Here is a 21,418-nt window from a genome sequence, read left to right as displayed (position 1 = left end):
ACTCCTCCGGTGGGCCCTGGCTTCTCCATCAGGGGAGTTGAGAGTGCCAAGGTGAGGAGCATGATGATGATGATAGAAGTTAGCATCTGCTTTGTTTTCTTGGAATGCAAGCGTAAGTGTGCAGCCTGCCACCACCCACCCCCAGGCTGCAATACCATACTGCTTGCTTGGTTGCACTTGAAATGAGGCCTTTTAGGCTTGTGGAGGCAGAAGCCGGCAACCATGTCAAGGCTGCGTCGGCGGCCTGGTACCCATACTCAGTCCCCAGCCGCCCAGCGGCCGGGTGTCCACACTCAGTACCCAGCCGCCAGGGGGCGGCCGAGTGTCCATACTCGGTCCCCAGCTGCCCCTATTTGTCCCGGTGCACCTTATACACAAGCGCGCATACCAAAACATTACCTGTGCCCTCCCCAGTGCATTAAGTGGGAAAGACAGTCTAACCACAAACACGTGGACAAGTGAATGTGGCCAGAGATGGTCCATCTCACTGACGTCTTCAGAATGGGTTAATATTGTGGAAGCCGGGACACAGTTGGACACTGGGATGCAACACGTCCTCCAGACATAGAGGATTGCGGGTCCTGGGTCAATAAGGCTTCAACACAAAGTTCAGAAGGTAGACAGCAGCAGTGGTCAGCATCCTACACAACGAGTAAATTATTTATGATCATGAGGCCATCCATCTCCTTAGCTTTCTGTTCCTTGGAATGCAAGCGCATGTATGTAGTAGCGGCTAGGCCTGAGGTGGTCAGCGTTTTGGCGCATATCCTACCTCCTCAGAGGATTGCTGGATGTTTTCCTGCTACTATCCCAGTTCTATGACTCCCATTAAAACAAAGCTTCAGGTTATGAATGATGGATGAGGTGGTGGCAAAGGAGAAAGAGCAGAAGGAACAGGGACCATTCACATCAATATCAGGCCAGTCAACCACACAAGTCTTGTAGGATATGTTTCTGTACCAAAAGGAGCGGTTCAGCTACACAGTTATAGGGCATACAGTGAGTGCAATGCCTACCAATAATTTTCAGGCACTCCAATGGCCCTTGGAAGTGACAAGGAGGTCAGAGGGCCTTAACTAAACCATTTTTTCCATTTATAGCAACTGGGTCTCCTGTACACTGTTGGCCTAAGCAGTGAATGGAAGGCTTTCCAAAAATTATGAGGAATTGCAATGCCCCTTGAAACAGATGTGGATTACAGTGTACTAAAAACCTTCTACCCATTATTGTGGAGTGGGTCTCCCATAGTCTTTGCCTATGCCTTCCAAGCAAAAGCTGACAAAAATTAGTATGGAGGAACTTTCAATGCCCCTTACAAGAGCCATGCAGTACAGCATATTAAAAACATTATTCCCATTTTTGGGGGGTGGGTCTCCCATAGTCTTTGCTTATGCCTTCCAAGCAAAAGCTGCCAAAAATTAGGACGGAGGAACTTGCAAGGCTGGCAACACGGACCATGGTCACCCTGGTGATGTAGTGGTGGTGGAGGCTGAGGATAAAAAGAGCAAAAAACAGCCGAAATGAGGAAGCGTATACCCATGTGTGGGTGTGAAGCGGAGCACGGGAATACACCTCCTGAAATAACACAGTGGATTTGACTTTATGTTACTCTGCTGTCATTTGGTGGTGATGAGATGTCTGGCCCAATCCAGCCCTTGTTCATTTTGATAAGGGTCAGCTTGTTAGCATTGTCAGTTGACAGGCGAGTGCGCTTATCAGTTATAATTCACCCAGCGCCGCTAAAAACATGCTCCGATAACATACTAGTGGCAGGGCAGGCCAGGACCTCCAAGGCGTACAGAGCGAGTTCATTCCAAGTGTCCAGCTTGGATAGCCAATAATTAAAAGGCACAGAGGAATCACGGAGGACGATGGTATGGTCGGCATGGTACTCCCTCACCATCTTTTGAAACTTTCCACACCTTGTGAGAGACCCCGCGCCTCAGGGCCTGTACGCTGGGCGGGTCTCAGAAAACTGTCCCAGAACATTGACAGTGCTCCCCTGCCTCTGCTGAATTGGAGTTGCGTCTCTCTCGCCTGTACACCTTGATTGGGCAAAAAACTGTGACCTCTGCCGCTAGCGTGTTCAGATGGGAATTTTATTAATAGTTCTGCATCAAGGGCCTTCTGGTACTGCCCCATTTTTGTAGACCTCTCCACCTCAGGAATAAGAGAGTGAAAGTTCTCCTTGTAGCTGGGGTCTAAAAGTGTCACCCACCAGTAATGACTGTCACCCAACATTTTGACAACACGAGGGTCACGGTTAAGGCAGCGTAACATAAAGTCAGCCATGCGTGCCAGACTGGTAACGGGCAAGATTTCCGTGTCCTCACCAAGATGACGACTGACCATGCTCTCCTCCTCCTCCCCCCTTTCCTCAGGCCACCCACCCTGAACCAACGGTATGACAGTTGTACAGGTACTACCGTCTACAGCGCATGATAAAAGCTTCTGTTCTTCCTCCTCCTCTTCTCCCTCATTGTCCCCCAATGTTCATTGGGATGAGATGAGGCTGGGCAGTATGTAATCGCCCGCTATGGCTTCTTGATCCATATCATCATACTCTGGCTGCAATGCCTCCTCTTTAATTCTCTGCAGAGAGCGTTGCAAAAGACAGACAAGTGGGATGCTGATGCTAATGATAGCGTCATTGCCACTCACCATCTGGGTGGACTCCTCAAAGTTTGTCAGGATGGTACATATGTCAGACATCCAGGTCCACTCTTGAGGTCTTATGTGTGGAGTCTGACCTGAATATCGACGGCCTTGTTGCAGCTGGTACTCCACAACTGCTCTCTTCTGCTCACAAATCCTTTTCAACATGTGGAGGGTAGAGTTCCAATGTGTGGGGACATCACACACCAGTCTGTGTGCCGGAAGCTGCAAACACTGCTGCAACACAGCAAGGGCGGCTTGCGAAATTGAGCTGACAGGCGGCGTACTTTGACGAGCAGATCTGGCAACTCGGGGTACGATTTAGGAAACCCCTGAACCACGAGGATTAGCACATGAGCCAGGCATGGTACATGTGTGATCTCGCCTCACCTCAGAGCCGCCACCAGGTTACGGCCATTGTCACACATGACCATGCCTGGATGTAGGTTCAGCGGTCTCAGCCACAGATCTGCCTGCTCTTTCACAGCTGTCCACAACTCACAAGCAGTGTGAGGTTATTCACCTAAGCTTATGAGTTTCAGCACAGCCTGTTGCCGCTTGGCTGAGGCAGTACTGCAGTGCTTTCAGCTTGTAACTGATGTGGTGATATCTGATATGGAGGCTGAACATGAGGAGGAGCATGATGCGCAGGAGCTGTACACTGTGGGGGCAATTCTGACTGACATAGGGCCCGCAATCCTCGGTGTGGGGAGGATGTGTTCCGTCCCAAGGTCCGACTGGGTCCCGGCTTCCACTATGTTTGCCCAGTGTGCCGTCAGAGAGATGTACCGTCCTTAGCCACAAGCACTTGTCCACGTGTCCGTTGTCAGGTGGACTCTCCCAGTAACTGCGTTGTTGAGGGCATTGCAGATGTTTAGGAACACGTGCTTGTGTAGTGCGGGGATGGCACATCGGGCAAAATAGTGTCGGCTGTGGACCGAGTATCGAGGGACGGCCACTGCCATAAGGTGGCGGAAGGATTCCGTCTCCACCAGCCTAAAAGGCAGCATTTCCAACGCAAGCAGTGGTGAAATGTGCAAATTTAGGACTGTGGCCTGTGGGGCGTTGGCTGCAAATTTGCGCTTTCGTTCAAAGGTCTGGGATATGGACAATTGAACACTGCGGTGGGATGTGGATGCGGACGTGGATGCTGTTTCTTGAGAAACTGCCATAACAAGTGAAGACTGAGAGGAGGGGGCATCTTTGCATGCGGTATGGACAGGGGATTGCCTTGCACACACAACAGGGGGTTCTCTTACACGCACAACAGCGGAAGAAGCAGTGGTGACACCCGCTGACACTGGTCGTGGACCCTGGGGTTCGCCCACAAAGTCGGGGGCTTTGCTGACATGTGCGTGATCATGCTGGTGGTGGTCAGGCTGGTAGTTTTGTCACCCCTGCTGATGCTGGCCTGGCAGTTGGCACAAATGACCTTTTTGGGGTTATCAGCAGAGTCTTTAAAAAATTTCCAGACTCTGGAAATCTACCGCTTGTACTGACAACGTCCCTCGTGTCGGCGTTACTGGCAACGGTTGCCCGCCTTCTGTCTATGGCCACCACACTGCTTCTTCCTGCCTGTTGGGGTACTCTGCCTCCCTCCCCCTGTGTGCTGCTGGCCTTGCTCTGCGTGTCCTCCTGCCATGATGGTTCAGTTACTAGATCATCCACCACCTCCTCCTCTTCCACTTCTGCACCACGGTCCTCCTCCTCACTTCGTGGCAATTGTGTCTCGTCATCGTCCACCTCTTGTGACAAATTGCCAGCGTCGCCTTCCTGTGGCCGTGGCTGTTCAAATATTTGGCCATCGCTACATGGGAACTCCTCTTCCACCACTTCAAGCGGAGCAGGAGAGGGGCACAGATATGGAAATGGACCAGTGAACAGCTCTTCAGAGTGTCCATCTGTGGGATCAGTTGCTGTCTGACGACACTCGGCATGGAGGGAGGAAGGAGCATCAGGGTGAGGAGGAGTATGCGGTCGAGACTCATGGCAACTAACACTTGACCGTGTGGAAGACAGACCGGAGGTGGTGGTGCCCAGGTGACTGGAAGTATTATCGGCTATCCAATTAATAACCTGTTCACACTGATTAGTGGTGTTGTTGTGTGCTTCCCTAGAAATTTGGTCAAGAACTGGGAGCGAGAAGATGTGGCTGTTTGTTGTGGCACATTTTCACCTTGACCACGGCCCCATCCTCTGCACGCACCATGACCAGAACATTCAGTTCCACGTCCCCTGCCACGCACCTTGCCCATTGTAAATGAAGTAAAATAGCTTACACTCGCCCTATCAATGGGTAATAAAAAGGAGATTAGAACCGTGCAAGAGGAAAACCACAGTTCTAGTTCTCTGGCCTACACCAGAATCTTTTAAACAGATATATTTGTGTCTGAACAGTCAGCGAGACACTCAAACTGTTTTTTTTTATGTAAAAAAGGCAAAAAGGTGGATTACACCAAGATTTGAACCATGGAAGAGGAAAACCACAGTTCTGTTTCTCTGGCCTACACCAGAATCTTTTAAATAGATATATTTGTGTCGGACCAGTCAGCTAGACACTCAAACTGTTTTTTTTATGCAAAAAGGTGGATTACCCCCAGATTTGAACCGTGGAAGAGGAAAACCACAGTTATACTTCTCTGGCCTACACCAGAATCTTTTAAACAGATATATTTGTGTCTGAACAGTCAGCAAGAAACTCAATCTGTTTTTTTCATGCAAAAAGGTTAATAACACCCAGATTTGAACCGTGGAAGAGGAAAACCACAGTTGCAGTTCTCTGGCCTACACCAGAATCTTTTAAACAGATATATTTGTGTCTGAACAATCAGCGAGACACTCAAACTGTTTTTTTTATGTAAAAAAGGCAAAAAGGTGGATTACACCCAGATTTGAACCGTGGAAGAGGAAAACCGCAGTTCTAGTTCTCTGGCCTACACCAGGATCTTTTAAACAGATATATTTGTGTCTGAACAGTCAGTGAGACACGCAAACTGTTTTTTTATGGAAAACAGGCAAAAAAGTGGGTAAGACAGAGATTTGAACCGTGGAACTGCAAAACCACAGTTCTAGTTATCTGGCCAAAACCAGACTCTTTTAAACAGATATATTTGTGTCTGAACACTCACAGACATACTCAATTTCTTTTTTTGGGCGGGGGGGAATACCAAAAGGTTAATAAGACGGGTATTTGTACAGTCTGACTGAGGTAAAAAAAAAAGAGGATTTAAATGAAAAAAAATGGATTTTTCCTGGCCCCTGAGACCTTGGGCTAAGTCTAGCAATTTGAGCAGCAGCACACAGGACTGTAATGCAGTGTTTCTTGGTATAACCACTGCGTCTTCTATACAGCCTGCCTGCCTGCCTGCCTGATGTCTAGGATGGATAATAGTCCTAATAAGGACTGTTTGTTTGATTTTGCAGGCTTTAGAAACCCTACACTACCTATTTTGCAGTATAAATCTCTCCCTAGCTCAGCAGCACTCTCCCTACACTGTCTGATCCGGAGCGACTGTGTCCAAGATGGCGGCGTCCGGTTTTAAATACTCGAGGTGACGCTGTGCGGCCAGACAATCACTATAATGCCCACAACCAACATGGCTGCGGCATTACAGTGATTGGCTGGTAATCCCTGCATGTTCATTGGCTCTCTAAAGAGAACCAAACATGCAGGGCGGAGATCCGAGCTCCCGTCCGAGTAACCCGGAAATGTTCGGTGCTCGCCGACCATCCCAAGTAGTGAGATGCTCGGGCGAGTACCGAGCAGTGTCGAGCATGCTCGCTCAACACTAGCGAGCACTAAAATGCTCGGGTGCTCTATACTTGGGTCGAGCAAATTGGAATACTCAGGTGCTCAATGTTTCCCAATGTAAGTTTATGGGAAACTCGAGCAATTTTCAGGCGGCTCCCCCATGGCGATCTGCAGAGGGCCTAAAAATTGCCCAAATCAATGGGAACAGTCCTTAAATGACATGGGAACAGCATGGGGAAGACCCCTGGAAGCATTTCTGACTCCCAGGTCACTGCTGTCAACAACGTTGTCAGAGGTATTACGCCACTTTTACGGACTCACAATAAAGCATACAAAAACAAATCCAAAATGGATTTACCTGGAAAATATGTTAAAGAACATCATTTTTAGGGTAATGACTTGTATATAAGGCAAAATAAATAACCAAAAAGCAAAACTACTCCTCCACACCTTGGGCTATGTTCACAAGTAGCGTTTTTGATGCTTTTTTGCACTTTTGCATTGCTTCCAACCAAGACAAATGCATTCACTGGGAAATATCATTTTAACATTTTCCAACTTTATCTGGCCATGTGGTGTGTGACACATTATCAGACACATTTATACAGTGCTGAAAAGACATGGGAACAGCATGGGAAAGAACCCTGGACGCATCTCTGACTCCCAGGTCACTGTCTAAAAGTGTGCCCATCATAAGTGATCCTTGGCGCATGAGAAGATGCCTACCGCCTTCACCTGTCATTGCAGACTTGCAACAATCACCGTCCACGTCCTTGTCCCACTGCAGCGTTCAGTTGTCCTTACCCCATTCCTTGAAATGCAAGTGCGAGTTTGCAGCCAAACACCCACCTACCTACAGTTTGCAATACTCCAAATTTTTGACAGCTGCTTGCACTTGAAATGTGGCCTTTTAGGCTCTTGGAGGCAGAAGCTGTCCACAATGTAATGGCGGCGGCGACCGGATATCCATACTCAGTCCCCAGCCGCCACTATTTGTCCCGGTGTCGTCTCCGCCTTCCACAAGCATGGGTCCCACAACATTACTTGTGCCCTCCCCAGTGAACTTACTGGGAAGGACCGCCTACCCACAAATACATGGCCAAGTGAAGGTGGCCAGGGACGGTAGGGAGCCAGTCCACAGCTTTTTTTTTCTGAGAGTTGTATTTCACTACAGCCATATTCTTTAGCTTGGTGAGGCCATGATGATGATAGAGGCCACCATCTGCTTAGTTTTCTGTTACTTGGAATGCAAGCGCAAGTATGCAGCCAGCCAAAACAGGCCGCAATACTAAACTGCGAGATTTCTGGGCAGCTGCTTGCACTTGAAAAGTGGCCTTTTAGGCTCGTGGAGGCAGAAGCTTTTCACAACTTCATGCCGGCGGCGGCCGAGTGTCCATACTCAGTCCCCAGCCACCACTATTTCTCCCGGTATCGTCTCCGCCTTCTACAAGCGCGGGTCCCTGAACATTACTGCTGGTACTTTTCTGTGGGAATCTGCTTGCCTCCTAGCAGCCTGGAATATTTCCAGTAAAATATGGTACGACACCATGGTATTAGCACTGCCCCCAGTACCAGTAGCAAACCATCGCCAATTTCCCTCTCAGGAATTTTATTAAGTAGACTGAGTGGCATCCCAAATACATTAGTTTCTCACTAAGGAGCTGAAGATAGAGTGGCAGTAGGTTCAAGTTTCTCCAGCCTGTTAGATATCAGAGGGTGAATGGCAGCACATTAGATCAGTGGTTAGCTCTGAAGCCTTGCAGCACTGGGATCCTGGGTTAAAATCCCAGCAAGGACAACATCTGCAAGGATTTAGCATGTTCTCCCCGTGATTGCATGGGTTTCCACCTCAGTAAAAAAGCAGCCATAGAGCGTCCGGGAACCTTCCCACACACTTTTCTTAGCCAGGACTGCTTCTCAGCAGGGTTGGATTGGCTTCTACATCAGGAGAGTTCATGATAGCGCTAACTTTGCAGCTGATATGGGGCTCTTGAGCGGGGGAGAAAGGTAAGTCCTCAGAATCAAATCCTCTGGTGGGCCCAATGTATTTCAATCTGAAACAGCTTCTAAGTGTGAGTTGTATTTCACCACAGCCATATTCTTTAGCTCGGTGAAAGGACTGGCATAGAGGGAAATCATATCTACTCTAGCTGTCATTTCTCCGTCACCAGGTTCCGCCCATTGTCACACATGACCATACCTTGCTGTATGTTCAGCAGTGAGAGCCTCAGATCAGGCTGTTGTGTTACAGCTTTCAGCAACTCTGCAGCACTGGGTGGATTGCCACCTAAGCATTAAGCATATTATCTTCAGCACAGCCTGTTGCCGCTTGGTCAAGGCAGTGCTGCAGTGCTTTCAGCTTGTGACTGATGTGGTCATTTCGGAGATGGAGGAGGAAGTGCAGGAGCTGAACAATGTTATTACATTGAGGTTACATTGGCGACTCTGTTTTTTATACTAAAGAAAGATCCTACTGTTTTTTTATTTTTACGTTATTTTTTAAGACAAATGCATTCACCGGGAAATGTCATTTTAACATTTTACAACCTTATCTGGCAAGGTGGTGTGTGACTCATCATCAGACACATCCTGTTTAATTTATGATGGAGGGATTCTGAAAGTCACAAAACCTATTTTTATAGGGCCATCAGGCGGCCCTTACTATTCTTAAAAGGCCAACATTCGGCCCTTGCTATAGTTAGAGAGCCATCAGCTGGCTATGCTTTGTTGTTCCCATTATTAATGAGTGGGTCTCCTATACTGTTATTGCATATGCAGTGACTGCAAGGCCTGCTAAAAATTCAGACGCAACCCAATACCCCTTTGAAGAGACATAGAGGAGGGTCTCAGTAAAAAAAAAATTCCCATTATAAAGGAGTGGGTCTCCTATAGTGGTAATACCCATGCTGTAACTGCAAGGGCTGACAAAATTTGGGAAAAACCCCACTAAGAATTTAAAGACACATAGAGCAGGGCCACAGTAACGAGTACGACATGATCCCATTAGAAAGGAGAGGGTCTGCTATACAGATATAGGGTATGCAGTGAGTCCAACGGCTGACCAAATTTAGGAAAAACCCCACTAACAATTTAAAGACTCAAAGGGCAGGGCCACAGTAACGAGTACGACATGTTCCCATTAGAAAGGAGAGGGTCTGCTATACAGTTATAGGGTATGCAGTGAGTCCAACGGCTGACCAAATTTAGGAAAAACCCCACTAACAATTTAACACTAGAACTACTGATGGAGTCATTTTGACTCCTTTCGTTTTTTATTTCTCTTCTGTGACTACATTTTTCAGAATTCCGGCTTGAAACTCGGTGACTTTTCCTCAAATATGATGTGAAAAAAGATTTTGTGAGAATAAATAATTTTGGTGAAAAATTTGCGCGTTTTTTTCAAAATTTACCAAGAACTACTGAAGGGAGTCATTTTGACTCCCTACTATATTTTGAGGTCCTTTTGTCACTAAATGTTGCTATAAAGTTTTGTGCATAATTTTTTCACTCTGTCTTATTTACCCTGATGTTCATATAGATGTAGTTCAATTTACATGTCAACTTTTCACATTTTCCTTGTGTTTTACCTGCTTGTATTACTGTGTAATGCTGAACAAAATAGCTTGTTTACTCTAGGCTCTTATATTATGCTAATGAAGGGTGGTGTTTTTCTAAGGTCCTAGCAGGAGACAGTATTCTGGATAGTAACTTTACTTTCAGTTCAGCTGAAGAGACAAAGAGAACAGACGCAGACATACGAGCTCTGAAGACTCATACAGGTATGAATTGTTATGAAATAGTTTAGCTGTCTGTCAACTGATTCAGCCCACCTACTTTTGAAGGTGGCAGAACAGTTATTATTTCTTTTAGTTTTCATTTCATTTCTATTTTTCAGCAGGGAACTATATAGAATTATGGAATTTGTGAGGAATATGGAGAGAAGACGTTTGATAAAGCCTCAGGATATTCTGGCTACTTTGCAATCCATACCGGAGGATGAATCGGAATCCGAATTGCAGGAACATGTATTTGATTCTGACAGTGATGAAGATTTCATTCCTCAGAACATATCAAGTGAATCTGAAGACTCAGAAGGAACAAATCCAGAAGGTAAGTAGTTATGTGTATTTATTTGTTCTTCCACACACTGAGTTAGGGCCTGTGCACACTAGCAGAATTCTGGCTGAATAGCCATCTGGATATTCTTGCCGCAATACAGGCCGTACCTGCCCGCTCATGCCTGAAGCTCCGCTCCGAACCCCGGGCTGGAGCCGCTGTCAGGGACAGAGCAGCGCTTGCTTACGCGCGAGCACGGCTCCGTCCCAGACAGCGGCTCCAGCCCGGGGTTCGGAGCGGAGCTTCAGGTATGAAACTCCGCTCTGTACCTGAGCGGGCAGGTACGGGCCGGATTGTGGTGAGAATATCCGGTCGGATATTCCGCCGCTAATCCAGCCAGTGTGCACGGACCCTTACAAAACAAAAATTCTAAATATTCATCAACTTTTTTACAGATATTCCAAGCACATCAACTGGGGATCGGGCTCATGCAGTTATGTTGCCTCGTGACCATCCTCCTGGTCGTGGACAGAAAAAATCAGCAAAACGTCCCAGAAATGAAAGAACAACAGATAACGATGGCGGCGAAGGTAATGCAACAACAAACACCAGAGAAGGCGAATCTGAAGGAATACTAGTTTCAGCGGATGGTATTCAATGGAAACCTGTTGAAATTGGAGAACACTTGCCTGGTAGGCGTGACAGCCAAAATATTCTTCGAGAAGCACCTGGCCCTACAGGATACGCCAGAAGAAATATCATTATCGATAGTCCTTTGAGCGCATGGCGTTTATTTTTTGATTCATATATATTGACACATATAAAGAACTGTACGCTTGCAGAAGCATGCAGGAACAATAATTTACAGTTTACTCTATCTGATGAGGAGCTAGATGCATTCATTGCGATATTCTATGCTCGTGGAATATCTGGCACGAACCGTCACTCGATTAGCAGTATTTGGTGTAATGACTGGGGAATACCGTTTTGCAAAGCGACAATGTCTAGGGACCGCTTTGTTGAAATTATGAGGTTTCTCAGATTTGATGAGAAATCTACTCGATCGGAGAGACTGCAAATGGACAAGTTTGCTCTATTTTCTACTGTGTGGGACAGGTTTATTGAAAATTGTATTGCGTGTTACAAACCTGGCCCATACATAACGGTGGATGAGCAACTTTTCCCAAGCAAAACTAGGTGTCCATTCACGCAGTACATGTTAGAACCTTGCTCTTAGGTTTTTTCCTTTGCTGGTCACATGACCTTGTTGGCCTATTTAATCCTGCTCCGCCCTTCTGGCTTTGCTGGACTTCATTGTATAACTACTTTCTAGCTAGCCTGTGCTCTGTATCTAACTCTGTTAGTTTGCTTGGTCTACGGACCTCTATGTTCTATATATTTTGTTTGTTCGTCTGTCTGCTACTATTTCTGTTAGGAGGTGTCCCATTTTCCTCCCAGTCCTTAGTACTTGTAGGGATTCCTTCCCCACATCTATAGGTCTCCGTACAGACTAGCTTAGGACTTTAGCAGGTCTGATCGCAGGATCAGGTTCCCTGTTACATCGTAGGGATTCAGCTGAGTTCTATCGTAGGGACAGATCTCCTCTCTTTCCTTAGCTCTGGTAGCAGAACATAACAGTAAGTCCAGCCTGCATATTCTCTAAGGAAAGATTTTTCTGTTCCATCATGGTGTCGGTTCAGGATTTGGCTCATCGCCTGCAGGGACTCTCTCTGGAGGTGGCCGAGCTCCGTCAGCACGTGAGTAACTGTCCTGGAGCACATTTCTTGGAGCCTAAGGTATGTTTGGCGGATTTATTTTTTGGTGAACACCGAGAATTTTTTTCATTTAAAAATGCTTGCTTATTGTATTTTCGTTTGAGACCCAAGTCCTCTGGGGATGAATCCCAGCGCATAGGGTTCATAATGTCACTTTTGCGCAAAGAGCCTCAGGAGTGGGCCTTTTCTTTGCAACCTAGTGATACATGCTTCAGATCAGTGGATAGTTTTTTTTCTGCTTTGGGACTATTATATGATGATCCTGACCGTGTCGCATCAGCTGAGACTGAGTTGAGACGTTTGAAACAGGGATCAGGTAATGTGGAAAAATATTGTACTCATTTCCGTCGTTGGTCTACTCAAACAGGGTGGAACGATTCTGCTCTGAAAAGTCTATTTCTTGCTGGGCTCAATGAAAGGGTTAAAGACCTGCTAATTGCTTATCCTACACCTGAAGATTTGCAACAGGCTTTGCAATTAGCTATACGGGTGGATAGGAGACTGCGTGCAAGGGTTAATGAGAGCAAATCCTCTGCTATGTCAGTTTCTGGTTATGAGAATGTGTGTACTAACAGTGGTGAACCGATGGAGATTGGATCGGTGGCACCTCGCTCTCAAGAAAAAGACCGTAGATTTTTTGAAGGCTTGTGCTTCTATTGCGGAAAATCTGGTCATTTGATTAAAGGCTGTGAGCTTCGTATGAAGAAAGAAAAAAAAATGGTCAGTCATGCCCGTATTGCCTGTTTAAATTCCAAGGGTGTATTTTTATCTGCTTCCACGATTGCTCAGGAAAAATTAATGGAATTTCGGGTGTTTGTTGATTGTGGGTCTACTCTGAATGTAATTGATGGGGGATTCTTGGAAAGACTCAGTTTAAAACCCGAACCTTTATCATCCCCCATTGCTGTGGTTTCTGTGGATGGTTCCCCTTTGAAGAATATTACTCTCAAGGTCTGTGAATTTCCTCTGACTATTAATGGTGTTCACCATGAGAAATTGGATTTGGTAGTTTTGAATAACTTGCCTTCTCCAGTAATATTGGGATTGCCCTGGTTAAAATTTCACAATCCTGTACTGGATTGGTCTACCAGTGAAATTAAATCCTGGAGCCATAAATGTTATGACAAGTGTTGTAACGGGCGTATTGCAGCTTTGGATAGGGGAGAATTGCCTGTTCCTATTCAGGATTTTTGGAGAGTTTTTTCTGAGAAGGAATCGCAGGTTTTGTCTCCCCATAGGGACTATGATTGTTCTATTGAATTTGTCCCTGGAGCGACTCTTCCTAAAAGTCGTTTATTTAACCTTACTATTCCTGAGAGGAAGGCTTTGGAGGAATACATACAGACAAGTTTGGCCGCCGGTCACATTAGGCCTTCTAAGTCTCCTGTGGCGGTTGGATTTTTTTTTGTAAAAAAAAAGGACGGCGGTTTACGTCCTTGTCTGGATTTTCGTGAGATTAACAAAATTACTGTACGCAATCCTTACCCACTGCCATTGATTCCTGATCTGTTTAACCAGTTAATGGGGGCCAAGTGGTTCTCTAAAATTGACCTTAAGGGGGCATACAATCTGTTGCGCATGAAGGAGGGTGACAAATGGAAGACTGCTTTTAACACTCCTGTGGGTCATTTTGAGAATCTGGTTATGCCTTTTGGTCTTACTAATGCTCCTGCATTTTTTCAGAATCTTATTAATGACATCCTTAGACCTTTGATCGGCAAAAATGTGGTTGTGTATTTGGATGACATTTTGATTTATTCGCCGGATCTGGAGTCTCATTGGCGGAGCGTAAGTGAGGTATTACAGTTATTAATGGACAATTCGCTTTTTGCTAAGCTGGAGAAATGTGAGTTCGCTGTACAGAGAATTAGTTTTTTGGGTTACATTATCTCCAGCGATGGTTTTGAGATGGACCCGGTTAAAGTTCAAGCTGTACAGGAATGGCCTAGGCCTATTGGTTTGAAATCGATACAGAGGTTTTTAGGTTTCACCAATTATTACAGAAAATTCATAAAAAATTTTTCAAGTATTGTCAAACCTCTGACCGATCTCACCAGGAAAGGTGCTGATGCGGTTCAGTGGTCTTCTGAGGCCATTGAAGCTTTTGTGTATCTCAAGGAGAGGTTCACCTCTGCTCCCATCCTTATGCAGCCTGATGTGACTAAGCCGTTTTTGGTTGAGGTTGATGCTTCCTCTGTGGGGGTTGGCGCAGTATTGTCTCAGGATAACGGGGATGGATTACATCCCTGTGCCTTTTTTTCAAAAAAATTTTCGGAGACTGAACTGAATTACGATATTGGTAATCGGGAATTATTGGCTATTAAACTCGCATTTGAACACTGGCGCCACTTCTTGGAAGGTGCGGAATTTCCCGTTCAGGTTCTTACGGATCATAAAAATCTGATATATCTTGATGCTGCCAAGCGCCTGAATGCCCGTCAGGCTAGGTGGACACTGTTTTTCTCGCGGTTTAATTTCTCCGTTACTTACATCCCTGGTACTAAGAATGTTAAGGCGGATGCCTTGTCTCGCAGTTTTTCTCCCATAGTCGGTGCTGAGAAAGAGGAGAACATTTTACAAGAAGGTGTTGTGATAGCTGCTTTGGACTCCGTTTTGGAAGATGAGATTCTTAAAGCACAGGAGAATGCCCCATCTAACACTCCTCATGGGAGGTTGTTTGTGCCTGGAACCTTTAGGAGAGATTTGTTTGTTGAGTGTCACGAGTCTCGGTTGGCAGGTCATCCCGGAATCTCTGAGACCAAGAGACTGGTGGGTCGCAGTTTTTGGTGGCCTGGATGGCAGAAGGAGGTCATTAAGTGCGTGCGTCAATGTACTATATGTGCTAGATCTAAGTCCTCACATACTCCTGCTGCGGGGTTGCTTTGTCCTTTGGAGGTTCCCAGTGCTCCTTGGACACATTTGGCTATGGACTTTATAACTGACCTTCCCCCCTCTGAGGGTTTTACTGTCATCTGGGTGGTCGTGGACCGTTTTAGCAAGATGTGTCACTTGGTTCCCTTCGTCAAACTGCCCTGCGCTAAAACTCTCGCTAAGGCCTTTGTCAAGGAAATTGTCAGACTTCATGGCGTTCCTACTGACATTGTTTCTGATAGGGGTCCTCAGTTCGTGGCTCGTTTTTGGCGTGCCTTTTGTGACAGGTTGGGAGTTCATTTGACGTTCTCGTCCGGATATCATCCTGAATCTAATGGCCAGACAGAAAGGAAAAACCAGGATGTTGAGCAGTTCTTGCGTTGTTTTGTGGCAGACAATCAAGAGGGGTGGTCTGAGTTTCTGCCACTTGCTGAATTTGCTCTGAACAATCATACATCTTCTTCTGCTGGTTGTTCGCCTTTTTTTTGTTGTTCTGGGAGACATCCGTCGTTTGGGTCGTTCTCCAAGTTGGGATCTGCCGTGCCTGAGGAGGAGAATTTTTCCGGTGATTTGGAGAGAGTTTGGACGGATGTGCGTGGTAATCTTCAGGAGGCCAACAGAAAATCTAAAGACTACTTTGATAGGAAACGACAGGAGGTTTTGTTCGCTGTTGGTGACATGGTATGGTTGTCCTCTAGGAATCTGCGGTTGAGGATTCCTTCTAAGAAATTGGGTCCCAAGTTTGTAGGGCCCTTTAAGATGCTTCAGGTTGTCAACCAATCTGCTGTTAGGTTGGAGGTTCCTACCTCCTGGAGAATTAATCCGGTATTTCATGTCTCTCTGTTAAAAAAAGCTGTTGTGTCGGATGGTGACGCCTCTGCCTCTGTTCCTCCGGTGGTGGAGGACGGGGAATATGAAATTTCTCGCATCCTTAACTCTAGACGGTATAGAGGTAGTTTGCAGTATCTTGTGGCCTGGAAAGGTTTCGGACCCGAGGATAACTCTTGGGTGAGGTCAGATGATGTTTCCGCGTCCAGACTTATCAGAGCGTTTCACAGGAGATTTCCTGATAAGCCTGGTCCTAGGGGATCCGGAGGATCCTCTTAGAAGGGGGGGTACTGTTAGAACCTTGCTCTTAGGTTTTTTCCTTTGCTGGTCACATGACCTTGTTGGCCTATTTAATCCTGCTCCGCCCTTCTGGCTTTGCTGGACTTCATTGTATAACTACTTTCTAGCTAGCCTGTGCTCTGTATCTAACTCTGTTAGTTTGCTTGGTCTACAGACCTCTATGTTCTATATATTTTGTTTGTTCGTCTGTCTGCTACTATTTCTGTTAGGAGGTGTCCCATTTTCCTCCCAGTCCTTAGTACTTGTAGGGATTCCTTCCCCACATCTATAGGTCTCCGTACAGACTAGCTTAGGACTTTAGCAGGTCTGATCGCAGGATCAGGTTCCCTGTTACATCATAGGGATTCAGCTGAGTTCTATCGTAGGGACAGATCTCCTCTCTTTCCTTAGCTCTGGTAGCAGAACATAACAGTACATGCCTTCCAAACCAGATAAATATGGCCACAAATATTGGCTAGCTGTTGATAAGAGGAGCAAATATCTGGCAAATGGCTTCCCTTATCTAGGCAAAGATGACACACGCCGTGCTGAGGACCGTTTAGCTGACCATGTGGTAATGAAGTTATTGGACCCGTTTTTGAAAAAAGGTCGCAATGTTACAACCGATAATTATTTTACTTCAGTAAAATTAGCTAAACAGCTAAAAAGCAAAGGAACAACCATCGTGGGAACGCTGAACAAGATAAGGCGAGAAGTGCCTAAAGAAATAAAATCCATGAAAGAGGAATTGTACAACACTAAAGTGTTTAGAAATGAAGACAATTTTACACTTACAGTATATCAAGGAAAGCCCAACAAAAATGTTGTCATTTTGAGTTCCGTCCATCCAGATGTTGTTGTTGCGTCTGATTCCGCTAAAAAAACTCCAGAAACGGTAAAGTTTTACAATGAAACAAAATATGGAGTAGATGTAGTGGATCAGATGGCACGAAAATATACCACACGAACATGCACAAGGAGATGGCCTGTTCATGCATTTGAAAATGCCTTAGACTTTGCGGGTATAAATGCATGGATAATATTCAAGGAGATTACCCACCAAAAAATGTCACGCAAGGCATTTTTGCAAACGCTTGTGAGAGAGTTGAGTGGTCCTTATGTCACAGATAGGGAAAAGGGTTCCACGTCCCAAGTTTCTACATGCTCAGAAGTGATGGTTCAAACAAAATTTTGCCAGATCAAAGAAAAGTGCAAGAAAAATAGATCTGTCGGAAATTGTAAGACTTGTGGTAAGTAGTGTTGAGCGATACCTTCCGATATCGGGAAATATCGGATCGGATTGGATCGGACCGATACCGAAAAAGTATCGGATATCGCCGATTCCGATACCGGAAACCAATGCAAGTCAATGGGACATAAATATCGGAATTAAAATAAACCCTTTCTTTCCTTGTAGGTTATTTCTACATGAAGGAAAACAACTAAGAATAATGTAGAATGTATTGGGGGAGGTGGGGGAGACAATAAAGGCATAGAGGTTTAGCCCAGTCAAATGGAATAGCAGGAATTAATATTTTTTTATTATGTTCTGAGTTACGGAAATATTAACTATGTTAAGTATTTTTATATTTTGTCAGATATTTATGTTTCACTACTTCCATGCTCTTCACCTTCTTTTTTACTTCTCCCACACTTTCTCCTTCATCATCCTCAGCATCTTTTTCATCCACTTCTTCTTCACCTTCTTCTTCTTCACCTTCTTCGTATTATTCTTTTTTTTACATTCTTCATATTCTACTTCTTCATCTTCTTCATATTCTTCTTCTTCATCATATTCTTATTTGTGACAGGCATTCCTGTAGTTGTTATCTATAAAAGGTTGGACATTACACCTTTCGTTCTGCCCGTCACAAAAGATTTACAACAGGATTTGTCCGCGTTCAGTTTGGCCTGCAGCAGCAGGTCTTTTCCAGGGGCACCACGAGGAGGAACGGACTCACCCCCATACACTGCTTAGTCATCTTCTGCTTATAATTTAGATATTATCTTTTGCTCTGATTTTTAGTCTTATGCTTAATGTTCTTCCGCTTTTTGTTCTGCAGCTTCTTGTATTTCTGCTTCTTGGTTTTCTGTCTCTTGTTTTTCTGTATCTTGGTGCTTGTCTTCTCTTCTTTGTCTTCTTGGTCAACTTCTTCAGGGTCATCTTCTTGGTCTTCTTCGGGGTGGTCTTCAGGGTCGTCGTCTTCGGGGGTCCTCGTCTTCGGGGTCCTCGTCTTCTTCGGGTTGGTCTTCTGGGTCCTCGTCTTCGGGGTCCTCGTCTTCTTCGGGGTGGTCTTCAGGGTCCTCGTCTTCTTCGGGGTGGTCTTCAGGGTCCTCGTCTTCAGGGTCATTGTCTTCGGGGTCCTCGTCTTCTTAGGGTTGGTCTTCAGGGTCCTCGTCTTCAGGGTCCTCGTCAGGGAGATCCAGAGTGATTACCAAGAACCATTTCAAAAAGCTTGAACTTGGAAATGTAGCAGAAGGTACAAGAAAGCTGAGGAACTACCGAGGACCAGCTGACGGTACTGGAACCCGGATGGATAGCAGAAGGTACAAGAGCCAATGGAACTACCGAGGACCAGCTGATGTTACTGGAACTCGGTTACTAAGCAGGAGGTACCTGTGCCAGAAAGCACTACCAAGGACCAGCAGACGTTGGTGGAACTTGGATACCGAGAAGGAGGCACCTAATCCAAAGGCACTGCCGAGAACCAGCTGACGGTACTGGAACCCGGATGGGTAGCAGAAGGTACAAGAGCCAATGGAACTACCGAGGACCAGCTGATGTTACTGGAACCCGGATGGGTAGCAGAAGGTACAAGAGCCAATGGAACTACCGAGGACCAGCTGATGTTACTGGAACTCGGTTACTAAGCAGGAGGTACCTGTGCCAGAAAGCACTACCAAGGACCAGCAGACGTTGGTGGAACTTGGATACCGAGAAGGAGGCACCTAATCCAAAGGCACTGCCGAGAACCAGCTGACGGTACTGGAACCCGGATGGGTAGCAGAAGGTACCCATGTAAAAAAAAAGTTCAAGGCCGCGAGCCGGCCGCAGTTACCAAAACCCACAGTCCTACAGAGGGTGCTTGTCCTATTGGCACTATGGAACCAGCCTTCATTGCCAGATCCCGCAGCCCACATAGGAGTCACCTAAACTGCAGGCACCATAGAGTCGGCTAACCCGACCGCAACACGACAGGACAACGCATTGGAGGCAAAGTGACGTTGACACTACCCGGAAACAGCTGGCGTGCTGGAACCAGGCTGGGCAGGAGGGAGTACCCGTGCCAAAGACACTGCCGAGAACCAGCTGACGGTACTGGAACCCGGATGGGTAGCAGAAGATACAAGAGCAAATGGAACTACCGAGGACCAGCTGACGGTACTGGAACCCGGATGGGTAGCAGAAGGTACAAGAGCCAATGGAACTACCGAGGACCAGCTGATGTTACTGGAACTCGGTTACTAAGCAGGAGGTACCTGTGCCAGAAAGCACTACCAAGGACCAGCAGACGTTGGTGGAACTTGGATACCGAGAAGGAGGCACCTAATCCAAAGGCACTGCCGAGAACCAGCTGACGGTACTGGAACCCGGATGGGTAGCAGAAGGTACCAATGTAAAAAAAAAGTTCAAGGCCGCGAGCCGGCCGCAGTTACCAAAACCCACAGTCCTACAGAGGGTGCTTGTCCTATTGGCACTATGGAACCAGCCTTCATTGCCAGATCCCGCAGCCCACATAGGAGTCACCTAAACTGCAGGCACCATAGAGTCGGCTAACCCGACCGCAACACGACAGGACAACGCATTGGAGGCAAAGTGACGTTGACACTACCCGGAAACAGCTGGCGTGCTGGAACCAGGCTGGGCAGGAGGGAGTACCCGTGCCAAAGACACTGCCGAGAACCAGCTGACGGTACTGGAACCCGGATGGGTAGCAGAAGATACAAGAGCAAATGGAACTACCGAGGACCAGCTGACGGTACTGGAACCCGGATGGGTAGCAGAAGGTACAAGAGCCAATGGAACTACCGAGGACCAGCTGATGTTACTGGAACTCGGTTACTAAGCAGGAGGTACCTGTGCCAGAAAGCACTACCAAGGACCAGCAGACGTTGGTGGAACTTGGATACCGAGAAGGAGGCACCTAATCCAAAGGCACTGCCGAGAACCAGCTGACGGTACTGGAACCCGGATGGGTAGCAGAAGATACAAGAGCAAATGGAACTACCGAGGACCAGCTGACGGTACTGGAACCCGGATGGGTAGCAGAAGGTACAAGAGCCAATGGAACTACCGAGGACCAGCTGATGTTACTGGAACTCGGTTACTAAGCAGGAGGTACCTGTGCCAGAAAGCACTACCAAGGACCAGCAGACGTTGGTGGAACTTGGATACCGAGAAGGAGGCACCTAATCCAAAGGCACTGCCGAGAACCAGCTGACGGTACTGGAACCCGGATGGGTAGCAGAAGATACAAGAGCAAATGGAACTACCGAGGACCAGCTGACGGTACTGGAACCCGGATGGGTAGCAGAAGATACAAGAGCAAATGGAACTACCGAGGACCAGCTGACGGTACTGGAACCCGGATGGGTAGCAGAAGGTACAAGAGCCAATGGAACTACCGAGGACCAGCTGATGTTACTGGAACTCGGTTACTAAGCAGGAGGTACCTGTGCCAGAAAGCACTACCAAGGACCAGCAGACGTTGGTGGAACTTGGATACCGAGAAGGAGGCACCTAATCCAAAGGCACTGCCGAGAACCAGCTGACGGTACTGGAACCCGGATGGGTAGCAGAAGGTACCCATGTAAAAAAAAAGTTCAAGGCCGCGAGCCGGCCGCAGTTACCAAAACCCACAGTCCTACAGAGAGTGCTTGTCCTATTGGCACTATGGAACCAGCCTTCATTGCCAGATCCCGCAGCCCACATAGGAGTCACCTAAACTGCAGGCACCATAGAGTCGGCTAACCCGACCGCAACACGACAGGACAACGCATTGGAGGCAAAGTGACGTTGACACTACCCGGAAACAGCTGGCGTGCTGGAACCAGGCTGGGCAGGAGGGAGTACCCGTGCCAAAGACACTGCCGAGAACCAGCTGACGGTACTGGAACCCGGATGGGTAGCAGAAGGTACAAGAGCCAATGGAACTGCCGAGAACCAGCTGGCGGTGCTGGAGCCCAGGGTAAATACTAAAAA

The sequence above is a fragment of the Phyllobates terribilis genome, unplaced genomic scaffold (genome assembly GCF_046119375.1).
Source record: "Phyllobates terribilis strain yellow unplaced genomic scaffold, ASM4611937v1 Scaffold_4__5_contigs__length_816908805, whole genome shotgun sequence".
In the NCBI taxonomy this organism is placed as follows: domain Eukaryota; kingdom Metazoa; phylum Chordata; class Amphibia; order Anura; family Dendrobatidae; genus Phyllobates; species Phyllobates terribilis.
This window is presented reverse-complemented; position numbering follows the sequence as displayed.